Source organism: Palaemon carinicauda, chromosome 9, assembly GCF_036898095.1.
Source record: "Palaemon carinicauda isolate YSFRI2023 chromosome 9, ASM3689809v2, whole genome shotgun sequence".
NCBI classification, from domain to species: Eukaryota; Metazoa; Arthropoda; class Malacostraca; order Decapoda; family Palaemonidae; genus Palaemon; species Palaemon carinicauda.
The window spans coordinates 3,545,987-3,561,306 of NC_090733.1; the positions used below are offsets into that span (position 1 = coordinate 3,545,987).

At 42.8% G+C, this 15,320-nt stretch overlaps 1 pseudogene; it reads left to right on the forward strand.

Annotated features, from left to right (window-relative positions):
* The first annotated feature begins 7,692 nt into the window (after positions 1 to 7,692).
* Positions 7,693 to 8,930, forward strand: LOC137647356 (uncharacterized; annotated as a pseudogene).
* Positions 8,931 to 15,320: the final 6,390 nt, after the last annotated feature.

Consider the following 15,320-nt stretch of genomic DNA (forward strand, 5'->3'; position numbering starts at 1 on the left):
AAATTTGATAGACCGTAAGTCTCTCTCCAACAAAATTCAGATGAGAATCAGCAGCTGAACACCAGACAGGAGAACAATGCTCAAAACAAGGTAAAAGGAAAGAAATAAAACACTTCTTCAGAATAGATCGATCACCGGAAATTTTTTGATACTTTCTCAATAAGCCAATTTTTTGTGTAATTGAAGAAGACAAAGACCTAATGTGTTTCTCAAAAGTAAATTTGCCGTCGAGAATCACAGCTAAAATTTTAAAAGAGTCATACAAATTTAAAGAAACATTATTAATACTGAGATCCGGATGTTGAGGAGCCACCGTTCTTGACCTACATACAATCACACTTTGAGTTTTATTAGGATTCAACTTCATACCCCATAATTTGCACCATGCACTAATTCTAGCTAAATCTCTATTAAGGGATTCACCAATCCCAGTTCTACATTCAGGGGATGAAATTGATGCAATGAGAGTAGTATCATTTGCATATGCAACTACCTTGTTTTCTAGGCCAAACCTCATGTCACGTGTATATAGTATGAAAAGTAATGGGCCAAAAACATGACCCTGTGAAACACCGGATATCACATTACTATACTTACTATGGTGCCCATCAACAACAACTCTTTGAGATCTATTACTTAAAAAATCAATAATAATGCTAAGAAACGACCAACCCACTCCCAACTGTTTGAGTTTGAAAACAAGGGCCTCATGATTAACACGGTCAAAGGCAGCATTAGAATCAAGGCCAATAATACGGACTTCCTGTCCACAATCAAGGGATTTCTGTACAATATTGAAGATTGTAAGAAGGGCATCACATGCTTCAAGACCTTTACGAAAACCAAATTGCAAACTAGGGAATAGATGATTACCTTCAGCAAACCTATTAAGACGTTTTGCCAGAAGACGTTCAAAAACTTTAGATAATATGATAGTTATGGAAATTGGGCGGTAATCAGTGGGACTTGAGCTACCACAAACACATTTACATAAAGGAGTAACAGGGAAGTAGTGTTAATTTACGTTACTTAGTGGCTGATGACCCCCTTCATTGGCATGCCTTGCTTCCTACAACTGTGCTAGCTTTGAACATTGCATATAATGCTTCGCAGATTGACACACCTTTCTTTTTAGTATATGGACAGGATCCTGTGTTACCATATACGGTCCTGACTAATTCGCAAAAACTGCCAAATTATTCAACTGACAATACCATGTATATGTATTAAATCTATTGAAGAGAGTAATGAACACCACTGAAAGGTATTTGAAAAAAGCTAATGAAAAACACAGCTCAAAGTATTATGGCTGGCTCAAAAGCGCACAGGTAAAAGTGTTTGTGGACATTCGTGTGTATTTGAAATGATTACAACCTAGGAAACACAAACTAGAGCCAGCGTATTTGTGTCCGTACCGAGTAAATATGGTTAAATCTAACACAGTTGTGATACAAAGCATTATTAATGGAGCAGTGTCTGAACATCATGAGGCACACACATGTGGTGCCTGAAGAGGTAGTTTTCAAAAGTGTTCCTCCTTACCCCTGCATACGTGACATTACTCTAGTTGATGAGTAGAATATTTTTTCCTTTGCTCTATTTGTTGTTTGAACAGACCTTATTTCATCTTTTAATGTATTTTAAATAAACTTGATGATAGCAATGTGTTCTTATGTTGATGCTTAATGGATACGTAAAATGTTGTGTTTCTTTTGCTGAGTGTGGCAATCCGTATAACATTGCTGAGTGAACTTAAAAACAATCAGAGGTTAAATAGGTCAGGTGAGATCCGTCAGGCGGATGCTGTATCATTCATGTATTTATATGATTCCTGGTTGCTGGGGACGGGGCAGTTCTCGCATGGCAAGTGGCTGCTGAATTAAAGTTCAGCCTTGAGGATAAGCAGTGTTAGAGAATGTGTACACGTGAATACCTTATACTTAATGTTATAAGAGAAGGGCGGGAGGATGAATAATTTTCTCGGGAAAAAAGCTAGTGGCCACTGGTTGATAGTTGCAAGTGTAAGTATAGTAGTGATTTCAAATAAAAGACAACATAGTGGTGGTGAGTTTTCTTGCGAAATTTGCCGTAAACCCGTAATGCCCGCAACCAGGGGGAGGTTATTGATGAGGTTGTGTAAGACTGATGTCATGATTTTTTTTTTCACTTCGGGTATTCTGTATTTTAGATGCGGAGGTCTTAAGAAGAAATGAGTGGAATTATTTTTATTGTATTGTTTACATTTTTACATGCAATATTTCTTTTTTTTTTTTGTGGAGAATGTATATATATTTTATATAGCATTTCTGTTTAGTACATGCCATGCCTATTCTGGGTCGGAGTGTCATCCATATATCATGGACTAGTGAGGGCGAGTACACACCTCCCCCTCGGAGTGAGGAGCTTGGGGGGAAGTAATGTCCTATTTCTTGTATGTAAATATGTGTAGTACGTCAAGGTAAATTTACTCTATAATCATAGGAATTTTACAAAAAACCTATAACTCAGCATGTTATTGTAGCAATATTGCATTTTGATAGCGAGGGGTGTTTAGTTGCCATTGTGTGCTTAAGTAGACAAGGCTTTCACCTGAGAGAGTGTTAGATGTGTACAGTATAGTGTACTTACAAACCTTTGTAATAAAGTGAATAAACTCATGTTTCATTTTCTCATCATCCATCAACATAGGACACACACACACACACACACACACACACATATATATATATATATATATATATATATATATATATATATATATATATATATATATATATATAAATATAAAGGTACGTATATATATATATATATATATATATATATATATATATATATATAAATATATATATATATATATATATATATATATATATATATATATATATATATATATATATAAATATATATATATATATATATATATATATATATATATATATATATATATATATATATATATATATATATATACACTGTATATATATATATACAATTAAGCCATATATTTTAGTTACATTAATGTCTTGATTCTCTTAACGACCTCGGTATCAGAGCCCCAGGCAAAATCACACAAAGACAACAGCTTCTGACTGGCCGGGAGTCGAACCCTGGTTCAGGAAAATTGTATTAAAAATGACATACAACTTGGCCACAAAGAAATATCTTTCTTCGTGGCCAGGTGGTATGTCAATGTTAACAGAAGTTTCCTAGACCAGGGTTCTTCTCCTGGCCGGTCAGAAGCTTTTGTCCTTGCATATAACTTGGAAATGTTTCCCAAGTAGGATGTTTAACAAGGGAATAACTGTTTTTTTCAAAGATTTTTTTCCTCTTCTTGTTAGAATTTATTCACAATTGAGTCCTCTTCCTAAATATCGTCTAATGATGGCTTACAACTAATTGGATATTTAGTTGATTCTTATTTGAAATGATCGGATTCAGTTTTTTGTGTACTTTTATTTCCATTTCTTGATCATTTAAGGATATTATGCTTCCTAGAAACCTGTTTAATGTAGTTTAGAGAACATGATGTATGAAAGGATTTCAAGAAAAATGATTGGTGAAGAGACAGCTTGAACCGAGGCTACTCAAAGGATTTTTTATAAATTCTTGGCAATTGTGAAGAGACGTGTAAGCTGTTTTCCTTTACCCTTGACTTTAAAATGCCTAACTTGGTAGTACCGTAACTCTCATGATGGAACTAAGAAAACTTTAAAAACTATATTTTTTTTATTAGAAGCACTAACGCACCTCAAGCGGTGCACCACAGCACCATCTTATTGCTGGGGTTTGGGTACCGCACCACTTGGGTGTACGAGGTGGTTGTTAACAGAGATGCGAGGTAAATGTAAGAAGTTTTTATTGGAAGAGGTTGCAGACGGGAAAAATTCGGCAAGGACGAGAAACGGGTCACCAGGCTGAGTAAACCAGTTAGAGTCATTACAGCAGGACATCAAAGCTTCTTTGAGGGTGCTGTGACAGCGCTCAATCATTTTTTTGGCTGTGGAGTTTAAGACGGTTGTCTGATGTACGATGATGCCAAGATGATTTGCTAATGATATCCACAATTGAGAGGTAAAAGTGGTACCCTTGTCAGAGGTGATTTGCTCTGGGATACCAAATCTCACTATCCACCCTGAGAGTAAGGCAGATTAACATGAAGTGTATGTCGCATGGGAATACATTCAGGCCAACAAGTGATGCTGTCAATGACTATAGGCAGGTAACAATGTCCTTGTGATGAGAGTAGGGGACTTACTACATCGACATGAATGTGGGCAAAACGACGCAGAGGTTGAGAGGTGCCCACTCTGGAATCCGGGTGTCGCGGTACTTTTGAAATTTGGCATTAAGAATAGGTGTAGACCCAATCTTTAGCATCCTTAGTAATTACGTGCCAAATGAACTTAATCTTCAGTAGCTGTGCAATAGCTGTGCACATGGGAGTAGGTATCCATGGTCATGGTCTGCCAGTAATGATGTCATCGGGGAGGATGGCATTGGAGACATTCAGGGCAACGTCTTCCTACCGGAGGGATGTGCAGGACGTCCTACATGCTTGGTATTCTGGATCTTATTGTTGGGCTTCTTCTTAGGCGTTGTAATCCAATCCCAGGTGAATGGAGGCCAATGTGTTTCTTAACAGGGGATTGGCAACAGGATTCATTTTCCCAGGAACATGTTGAAGGGTACAGTTATATTCAACCACTGTGGAGAGATATCAGAATTGACGGGCAGACCATTCTTCGAACTGCCAAGTGAAGGCATGCACCAGAGGCATATGGTTTGTATGAATGACGAGTGGCGAAATTGACGGACAGCCAAATGCACCGCTAGCTATTCTTGATCAAAGGCAAAATACCCGGACTTTGCCCTGGATAGTTTTTTACTGAAGAAGGTTAATGGTTGGGGTGAGCCATTAACCACTTGTTCGAGTATTGCACCAATAGTGGCGTTGCTGGTATTGGTGAAGAGCAGCAACGTTTGATAGGTCATCCTTTGTGTTGCAGAAGGCCGCTTCTTTAAGGGGACCTCACTTCAAGTCTTTTAGCTTACCTTAGAGGAATGCATGATGAGGAGCAAGATGGCTGGCAGGAACGTTGATAATATCTTATAATGACCAAGATTTCTTGCTGTGCTTCAATGGCTAAGGACGTAGGGAAGTTCTGAATGGCTGCTAGCTTCTCTGGGAGGGGATGGACACCTTCAGTAGCAAGGCGGTGCCCTAACAATGATACACTTGTCACACCGGACTTAAAGACCAATCTGTTTTCGGCGGTCCAACGATGTATAGGTGACAGAGGTGTTCCTCTTAGAAGGCAGAAAACACAAGTATGTATTCTACGTAGCATACACAGAGGGAGATATCCCCTAAGGTACTATCAATTAGTCATTGAAAAGTGGCTCCAAACACACGAAGATCAAAACAGGAGTGATTGAAGACGTATGTATCAAAGGGGCTAATGAGGGGATCTTAATATTGTCTTCTGGTTTCAAGGGGCAACTGATAATACCACTATAAGAGGTCGAGCAGTGAGTAAACCTTCGCTTTATGCAAGTAGGAGATAACGTTGATAAGGCTTGGGAGGGGCTAGTGATCCAGTTCTGCCAGGATGCTTGAACACCTACAACCCCCAAAAGGGCAAAGGGAGCCATTCTCCTTCATGACGATGAGTAAGGCGACGATCATGGTCTTGAAGCCTTTTAGCAAAAGCCCATTTCTTCCATTTCTGTGAATGTTTGTTTAGCGGCTTCTAAACCATCTGGGGAAAGATACCGGAACCTGGCCAACACTAGGGGACAAGTCATATTGATAGAGTGATAAATGCTATGGTTGGCGGGAACCATGAGTGTTTGACAAAGTTAGGACAGGCAACTTCCATGTACAATATGAGGAGGCATCCGTGTGTACGCTGATGTGGGGTGCTACGTCACAGGGAGTGGGTTGAAGAGGTCTTGATGAGTACGAGTCCGCGGTGACTAATCGTTGATGCCCAACATCAACCAGGAAGTAGAAATGTGTGAGGAAATCTGCACCAAGTAACGACAATGTCATGTCGGCAACAAGGAATTTCCATTGGTATTTGGCGCTCCTAAACGATAATGTGAGTGTCTCGTACCCGGGGGTGTGGATCTCAGATCCGTTAGCAGCCAGCAAGTATATGTAAGAAGTCTTAGAATGACCATGTCATGTCCTGGAGATTGACCTTGTTAGAGCACAGGTGTTTACCAAAATCCACACACCAGTACATGCATCATGTAAAATAAAAGATTTTTGACAGGGGTTGCCTCCGCCACAAACCATATCTTACTTACATGTTTTTTGGCCCCTGATAACAATCTGCTCATTTCTTCACAGCAACCCTGAATCCAGAGTGGTACTAACAGAACTGCTGCAAATGACTAACAGGTTACCGGGTAGGCGTCTATGTCTTACCGCATTCACGTCAGCTTTGGTCAGTGTTAAGTGGTTGTCCTGTTTGTCAAAAGTAGAGCCATTAATGGAGGTCTTGAAGGTGATGAAGTGGCTCCCCATAAGGACGTCGACTTTAGTCATCAGGGATGGCAGTGCGAACAGGTCCGGGTAAGCGTCATACTCAAAGTGCATGAAGTAGGTTTACCTCACAAGGAGAGCTGACTGAGGCAGGTTGCAAGCGAGCAACACGTCCTTTCCCTGAGGATGAGCAAAGCTTTTTGATTCCTCAGCGGCTGTTAAGAGAGCTAGAAAAGCTTGGCTATATGAGCGGCTGGCAAGGATGAGTACTGCCACTGTGGGCGTCATACCCTTTGGGGGAACACCCTTTATCCTATTGCCAGTCAAAGATTTCAGGGAAAGTGTCCCCAGAGCTTACTGCAAAGACATAGACTGCTTTGCTGCTTGAGCAAATCACACACTTGATACAAAACTGAACTTCGGTCCGGCGGAACAAAGCGAAAACTTCCCTGATGGCGAAGGGTGAGCGGTTTTAACGATGCAGGATAGGTGGGCAGCATCGTAACAAGGTAGGGTGTAGTGGTGGACAGAAAAAAAGGCGGTGAGGAGCTGATAACTCCAAGGGTCACCAATGTGCGAGGTGGTTGTTAACAGAAGGCGATAACATTACTGTGTATGAAACACGTGCAGCACACCAAACACAACTAGCGTGAAGGTTGTATGGAAGAAGTTCCTACGAACATTTGAAATAATATATAAGAATTCTTTCACAATATGTACACAACCGATGAGCGGGAAGCCTCAAACCTCTGCTGTTGCTGCGAAGTGACGAGACTTAAAATATTGAGGAGGTTTTGAATGTCTTCACTTAAGACCATGCCATTTTCCATCAGTTCTTGAAGGAACCAAAAGGAGATGCATTCAGTAGGTCCTTTCCAGCCATAGCTACTGAAGAATTCATTGGGTAAATATTCTGGAGGAGAGCATCGGGAGATCCTCATAATTCACTATACAAAACTATCATTTTAAACAAACATTAGGAAGATATTGGCGATAAATGGTGGGTGTACCTTTTTCCTGTATTGAAATTTACCCTAAATCATCACCATTTAATGCCTTTTAAGAGAGAGAGAGAGAGAGAGAGAGAGAGAGAGAGAGAGAGAGAGAGAGAGAGAGAGAGATTTCCAACCAAGAGGCCGGAAAGATAACCACGGAAATTCTGAAAGTAAAATGAAAATCTTTTGTATATATGTTTAAACAATATGTTTTATGCAAATGTTAGTGAATTCTTAAAGTAAAAGGAGCAATTAATTTATATTGCCTTGTAAGGGTAGATGATTCTGCCATGGAGCTCTTCTAACTACAATAAAATAATTAGATAGGGCTTCCCTGAAATTTAAACCACTGCTCAATAGCACACCTGAGGTGGTGTACAGGGCTGTGCACTTTGTATCATCTCTCCAGGTACAGGTAAAAAAATTAGAGTTTTGTCGCTCCTTATCTAAAACATAATTCTGTATTATGCGTATTATGCTTCCCATCCAGTAATCCAATATAGTTAGAAAAATTCCATCTTTTGTCAAAAAAGAATTCTGCAGTTGTAAGACAAACTTCCTTGGTTGGGTACAGTAAATATTCATTGGTTAAAGTCTTGCAAATAATATGGCGAGTTTCCTTTACATCTTCTGAAATAGTACTTCTACCACGACAAAAACGCAAAGCCAAAGATCGAGAAGATTCACCAGTAGCAAGGAGAGAAAAATATGTTAAGATTTTGTTTGTTAAGATAATTCAATAATTACTAATAGCAGATAATTATGTTAATCATAACAATATTACATGATATTTTTTAAAACTTATGTTGGCCTTTGTCACATTTTGGTTTATTGATAAAAATTTCAATGTATCTTTCAGATATTTCTGTAAAAAGAAAATGAAAAAGCTAAAAACTATTATAGGAAATAAATCAAGAAATTTAAAATCCCAAATCTAGTGTTAGAACATCAGAAATGGTTCTAAGTATTTAGTCAAACTTCACTTAGTTGTCATTTTTGAAAGACATTTATCTGCCAGAATCTAAGAGCTCAAATCTGAGCCGAGAAGAAAACATCTGAATAACTGACGATGACAAACTTGCCCCTGGTGATGACAATGAATCGCATGCAAGTCATGTTTCTCCAGAACTCGTGTCACATACTTCTAGGTCACCCTCTCTATCTTCTCCTTGACACCGGATAAACATCTCAAGGTAATGGTTGGCAAACAAATCCGCCGTCTAAGAAGTGACGAAAACCAAATCTTGATTACAGGGTAAGAAAAAATTAGCAACTCGTTGAAACTGAAAAACAGAAGTTAGAATTCTTAAGAAAGTATCAGGGTGAATTGGATAATGAAGAATTCCTTTTTTTTCGAGAAAATGATACCCAACATGAAGAAACTAAACCCTATAAATACAAAATCTTTTCCTGAAAGAAATGGAAGGAAAGGAACAGAACGATAGGACAGGCGCCGATTATTTTGCCTAGTTTTGATTACCACTAAACTAGTTTTTTTTTTTCATAAATTCTTTTTTATTAAAACCTAATACAGGCAATTATCTATTTTTGTTTTGATGTGATTTTCAATTAATCATGATTTCTATAATTTTCTCACGAAATTGCCAAATTTGAAGTTACTTTATTTCAGCCGCCTAGACCCAAGAATTATTGTTAATATCTTCCAAACCAATCGATTGAGTGGTATGGTGCAGTTTCTAACACCTTGCCATATATTTTCTTATAAAGAAAAATCCATGTCCTTCATAGATCTTAATAGCACTTCACTCTTGAATTTAAGGATATATCCAAGCCTATCCGGTCAATATTTACGAATTAATTTGATTAGCAATTTTTGGGTAGCCTACTTATTCCTCCTACCACACACCCACCTTTCCTCATTATTTAAGCCTTATGTGACGGCGCCGAGTAAGGGTGTGAACTCAAAGGCAGATTGGAAACGACTGAGTTATATTATTGTGGAACACTCTCCTTATATACAAAACCTCAAGGCAACAGGACATAACAATTTCACAAGAAAGAAAATATCACAAAGGAAAAACCAAACATGAATTTTCATGTTCGTTTTAGTGCGAGGGAAGAGCGAAGATACAAGCATAATATATACAAAAGGAATTATGTACAATTGTGTGAAACACGGTTGGTACATGGCTCCCGCCCTAAAAAAGACACTGTACATGTTAAATAGGGCGCCCTGATCTAGAGAGGCGAACTGTAGGCGGGTCATCTGGCAGAAGATAAGCAGGTTTTAGACGATCAATGGAGACCCAGTCTTCTTTGCCCCGAATGTTTAAGAGGAATGCTTTCGGACTGCGTCGGATCACAAGGAAAGGGCCCGTGTAAGGGGGCGTTAGTGGTGGCTTGTTGGTGTCGTTGCGCAGGAAGACGTGCGTTGCAGAGTGCAAGTCCGTTGGTATGTGATGCTTCGCTGGGGGCTTGTAAGTCTGGCGGCACGGAGTAAATTTTCCCACGACGTGACGTATGCGCTGAAGATCGTCGGAGGAGGTAGTAGAAGGAAAAAATTCGGCAGGGACGACCAACGGGTCGCCATACACCATTTCGGCTGCCGATACGTTGAGGGCGTCTTTAGGAGTGGTCCTTAGTCCAAGGAGGACCCAGGGAAGCTGAGTAAACCAGTTGCAATCCTTGCAGTGGGACATCAAAGCTGCTTTGAGGGTGCGATGAAAACGTTCAACACTTCCATTGGCAGCGGGGTTGTAGGCCGTTGTCTGATGTAGAGTTATGCCCAGGAGATTCGCTAATGACGTCCATAATTGAGAGGTGAAAGTGGTTCCCCTCTCAGAAGTAATATGCTCAGAGATACCGAATCTTGAAATCCATCCAGAGAGTAAGGCATATGTACATGAGGCAGACGTTGCAGTTTCCATGGGAATGGCTTCAGGCCAACGAGTGGAGCGGTCGATGACGGTAAACAGGTAACGATGTCCTTGTGATGTGGGTAGGGGGCCTACAACGTCGACGTGAATGTGTGCGAAACGACGCTCAGGTTGAGGAAAGGTGCCCATTCCTGAATCCGTGTGTCGATGTACTTTGGAAGTTTGGCAAGAAGTACAGGCACGGACCCAGTCCTTAGCATCCTTAGAAATGCCGTGCCAAATGAACTTTGCCTTCAGCAGCTGTGCAGTAGAACGGCACGAGGGATGTGAAAGGCCGTGGATGAGATCAAACACCTGTCGGCACATGGGAGCAGGAATCCAAGGTCGCGGTCTACCAGTACTGACGTCACAGAGGAGGGTGGTGTTGGAGTCTTCGAGGGGAAAATCCTCCCAACGGAAGGACGTGCAGGATGTCTTACAAGCTTGATACTCTGGATCCTGTCGTTGGGCTTCAGCCAGGGCGTTGTAATCCAATCCCAGTTGAACGGCAGCCAACGTGTTTCTTGACAGGGCATCGGCAACAGGATTCATTTTCCCAGGGACGTATTGGAGGGTGCAATTGTATTCAGCCACGGCGGAGAGATGTCGGCGTTGACGGGCGAACCAGGCGTCAGACTGTCGAGTGAAGGCGTGCACCAGAGGCATGTGGTCTGTGCGAATGACGAAGGGCGTACCTTCTAAGAAATGGCGAAAGTGACGGACAGCCAAGTGCACCGACAGCAATTCTCGATCGAAGGTAGAATAACCCGATTCTGCCTTGGACAGTTTTCTGCTGAAGAAGGCCAATGGGCGGGGCGAGCCTTTGACCACCTGCTCGAGTACTGCACCAATAGCTACGTCGCTGGCATCAGTGGAGAGAAGGAGAGGGGCGTGTGGGATAAGAAAAGGGAGAGCCGCAGCAGTTGATAGGGCCTTCTTTGCATTGCAGAAGGCTGCTTCTTAAAGGGGACCCCACTTCAGGTCCTTTGGCTTGCCCTTGAGGGAGGCGTAGAGGGGAGCAAGAGTGGCGGCAATGGCTGGCAGAAAACGGTGATAATAGTTGATCACGCCCAAGAATTCCTGCAGAGATTTGACGGTCGAGGGCGCGGGGAAATTCTGAACGGCTGCTACCTTCTCAGGGAGGGTATGGACTCCTTCAGGAGTGATACGGTGCCCTAAGAACGACACATCGTTGGCGCCAAAGGTACACTTGTCGTACCGGACTACAAGGCTGTTTTGTTGCAGGCGGTCGAGCACGATGCGCAGGTGACGGAGGTGTTCCTCTTTTGAGGAGGAGAACACAAGTATGTCGTCCACATAACATACACAGAAAGGGAGGTCCCCTAAGATGCCATCCATGAGACGTTGAAACGTGGCCCCAGCATTACGAAGGCCAAAACAGGAGTAATTGACGGTGTATGTGCCAAACGGAGTGGTGATGGCGGTCTTGGGGATGTCTTCTGGGTTCATAGGCACCTGATAATACCCCTTCATGAGGTCGAGCGTAGAGAAAACCTTCGCTTTGTGCAGGTAGGAGGTTACATCGGCAACGTTTGGGAGGGGGTAGTGATACGGTTCAGTTTGCATGTTCAGGTGCCTGTAATCCCCCCACGGACGGAGGGAGCCGTCTTTCTTCAGAACGATGTGTAATTGTGACGACCATGGGCTGGAGGCCTTTTGGCAAAGGCCCATTTTCTCCATTTCGGCGAACGTCCGTTTGGCGGCTGCCAATCGTTCCGTTGCCAGACGTCTGAATTTTGAGAAGACTGGGGGTCCCGTCGTCTTGATATGGTGATAAATACCGTGCTTGGCAGGAACCGTGGGCGTTTGGCGAAGTTCTGGACGGAAAACTTCCGGGTACGACGTGAGGAGGTGGGCGTAGGAATCCGTGGGTGCGCTGATGTGGAGAGCGAGGTTAGAGGGGGCGGGTTGAAGAGGTGTCGACAAGTACGAGTCTGCGTTGACCAATCGTCGGTGGGCGACATCGACCAGAATGTGGAAATGAGAGAGGAAATCCGCACCGAGGATTGGCATTATGACGTCAGCAACGAGAAACTTCCAATTGAATTTACCGTTTCCGAACGATAATGTGAGGTTCTCGTAACCGTAGGTGGGTATCGCAGATCCATTGGCAGCTACCAAGCGGACGTCGGCAGATGTAGACAGACTACGTTGTGCCTTGAAGAGTTTCCTTGGCAAAAGAGAACGACAAGCACCCCTGTCTACCAAAAATCGCACGTCCGTTCCTGCATCCTGTAAAAAGAACAGATTAGAAACATGGGAGGCCACCGCCACAAGCGATGGCCTGCTTACACGTGTTTTGGCCACTGACAATCTTTGGCACATTTCTTCGCGGTTGCCCCGAATCGGAAGTGGTAGTAGCAAAACTGCGGCGGATGGGAGGTAGTAAGTGGCTGTAGAAGTCGTTCGTTGGGGCGCGAGTGATTGGTGGGTGGTGGGCGGCTGTGTCGCCGCTTCGGCACGTCACGGGGTAGGCGTGTATGTCCTACGGCATTCATGTCAGCTTCGGTTGACGTTGAATAGGCATCCTCGTCGTCAGGGGTGGAGGCGTTGATGAAGGTCTTGAAGTGGCTGTCCATAAGGGCGGCGGCTTTGGTCATCAAGTCCTTTATGGGTAAACTATCGACATCGGGTATGGCAGCGCGTACAGGTTCTGGTAAACGGCGTATCCAAAGGGCACGGAGTAGGTTCACCTCACGAGGAGAGCCGTCTGCGGCAGGTTGAAGGCGAGCGATACTGGTCATTTCCCTGAGGGCAAGCGAAGCCTTTTGGTCCCCCAACGGTTGTTGCGAGAGCTGAAAAAGCTTTGCTATACGGGCGGCTGGCGATGGCGAGTACTGCTGCAGAAGGTATGATTTGAGGGCGTCATACGCTATTGGGGTGTCTCCTTGTTCACAAAGCCAGTCGGATATTTCTGGGAAGGTGTCCTCGGGTATCGCCGCGAGAACATAATCCGCTTTGGTGGTTGAGCGAGTCACGCCCCTGAAACGAAAGTGGACTTAAGCGCGTTGAAACCAAGCAAACGCCTCTCCGGTGGCGAACGGTGAAAGTTTCAATGGGGCGGCCGCGGCGCCAACTGATGTAGTCTCCGTCATAGTACCAACGATGGAGGGGCGAGGGAGGTGGGGCTGGAAGGCAGTGGGAGCGAGTCGACTTCCGGGGTCACCAATGTGACGGCGCCGAGTAAGGGTGTGAACTCAAAGGCAGATTGGAAACGACTGAGTTATATTATTGTGGAACACTCCTTATATACAAAACCTCAAGGCAACAGGACATAACAAGTTCACAAGACAGACAATATCACAGAGGAAAAACCAAACATGAATTTTCATGTTCGTTTTAGTGCGAGGGAAGAGCGAAGATACAAGCATAATATATACAAAAGGAATTATGTACAATTGTTTGAAACACGGTTGGTACACTTACTTCACCGCCTGCGTTTTCATCCTCTCCTCTTTTTTCTGTCTGTTTACTTTCTCAATTTTCATTATGTATTTTATCATTATAGGTATTTTTTTTCCCAATTTCTTTTTTATTTATTTTCTACATCAAAGGTTTCTCTCTCTCTCTCTCTCTCTCTCTCTCTCTCTCTCTCTCTCTCTCTCTCTCTCTCTCTCTCTCTCCTCGATAACAAATATGTACATATGAGAGGTGGTTAATTCATGACAATAACTGGGAACGTGTTTTATTTCATTTTGTATAACTATGGATAAATAGACCATCGTCGTTATCGCTGTCAGTGGTAATTTTGATGAGTTCTGCACTTTCATGTATATTTTCTGAACAATCAGGACCTTCTCAGAGCACCAGCTTTGGATCTTGGAGCTACGCTTGCAGATCTGTCCGAGTGAGTCTCCACAACGTTGAATGCACATGTCGCCTCATACAGCTCCACACTTGTTTGATGGTGTTTAACTCAAGATGGGCAGGGGGCAGCCGGAGGACCTCATGACCCCAATATCAGATAATTCTCGCTGGTTCTTCTTGCAGATCAGTAAACCTCAGGGTGCAGTGCATGTGCTGGGAATAGTATCCTGCAGCACTCCAGCCATGTCTCTACCTCTGTTTCTCTAGTGGCAGTGATGGGGCAACAGCTTCCTTCCGTCAGCTGACTAGGGAAGAGTGCATTTTCCAGCACCAGCACCTGTGGCTCAGCGAGCACAGGCAGAAGCTGTGATGTCAGCCATCATATGAAGGGTGCTGTTCATTTCGTCACGACAGTCTTCTATATTGTTCCTGGCAGGGTAGCAAAGAAATTCAATGAAACCTTCATCTGTGCCACCTGCTACTACAACGAACCGCTCACCAGGAGTCACTAGACGGCTGAGGGTAGCACTTATGTTAGGGTGAGTTATGTCCACCAACGCTGTACTGTGGTGTATCTGGGTAGTAGACCTCGTTTTGTCATTGCAAAACACCTGTCTCACCTCTTCCTGCTTCCTGAGTGATCAAAGAGCATTAACACGATGACACACAACATCTAAACATTCCTGCCTCATGTACATTTTCCGTTCTGAAGTCATACCTGAACCCAATGTTGTGAAGTAATTGCCACAAAGTCGTATCAGAAGTTTCTTCTGAATAATATTTGTCCTCTTTAATTTACACGCGACGTACCAATAGTGAAAGTTTGTTATGCAGCAAATGGTGGCTAATGGCACCAACGGTGAAACTATCAAAAAATCGCAAATGGGGCTTGGTCGGGGATGGATCTACTGCCATGCAAATGCTCGGCGAACACGTTTTATAATTTCCCACAAGAATTACATGGAATCCGATTTACACATTCATTGGTAATGTCTTGAGATTTCTTTTATTATGATATTCTTAAACACTACATTAACGGTGAAATTTGTTAACAGTTTTGAAATTTCTTTCAAAGAATTACTATATGGTAGTGCAAGTAGGTTTTGTGTACTGTATTATGATTTTCTCTGC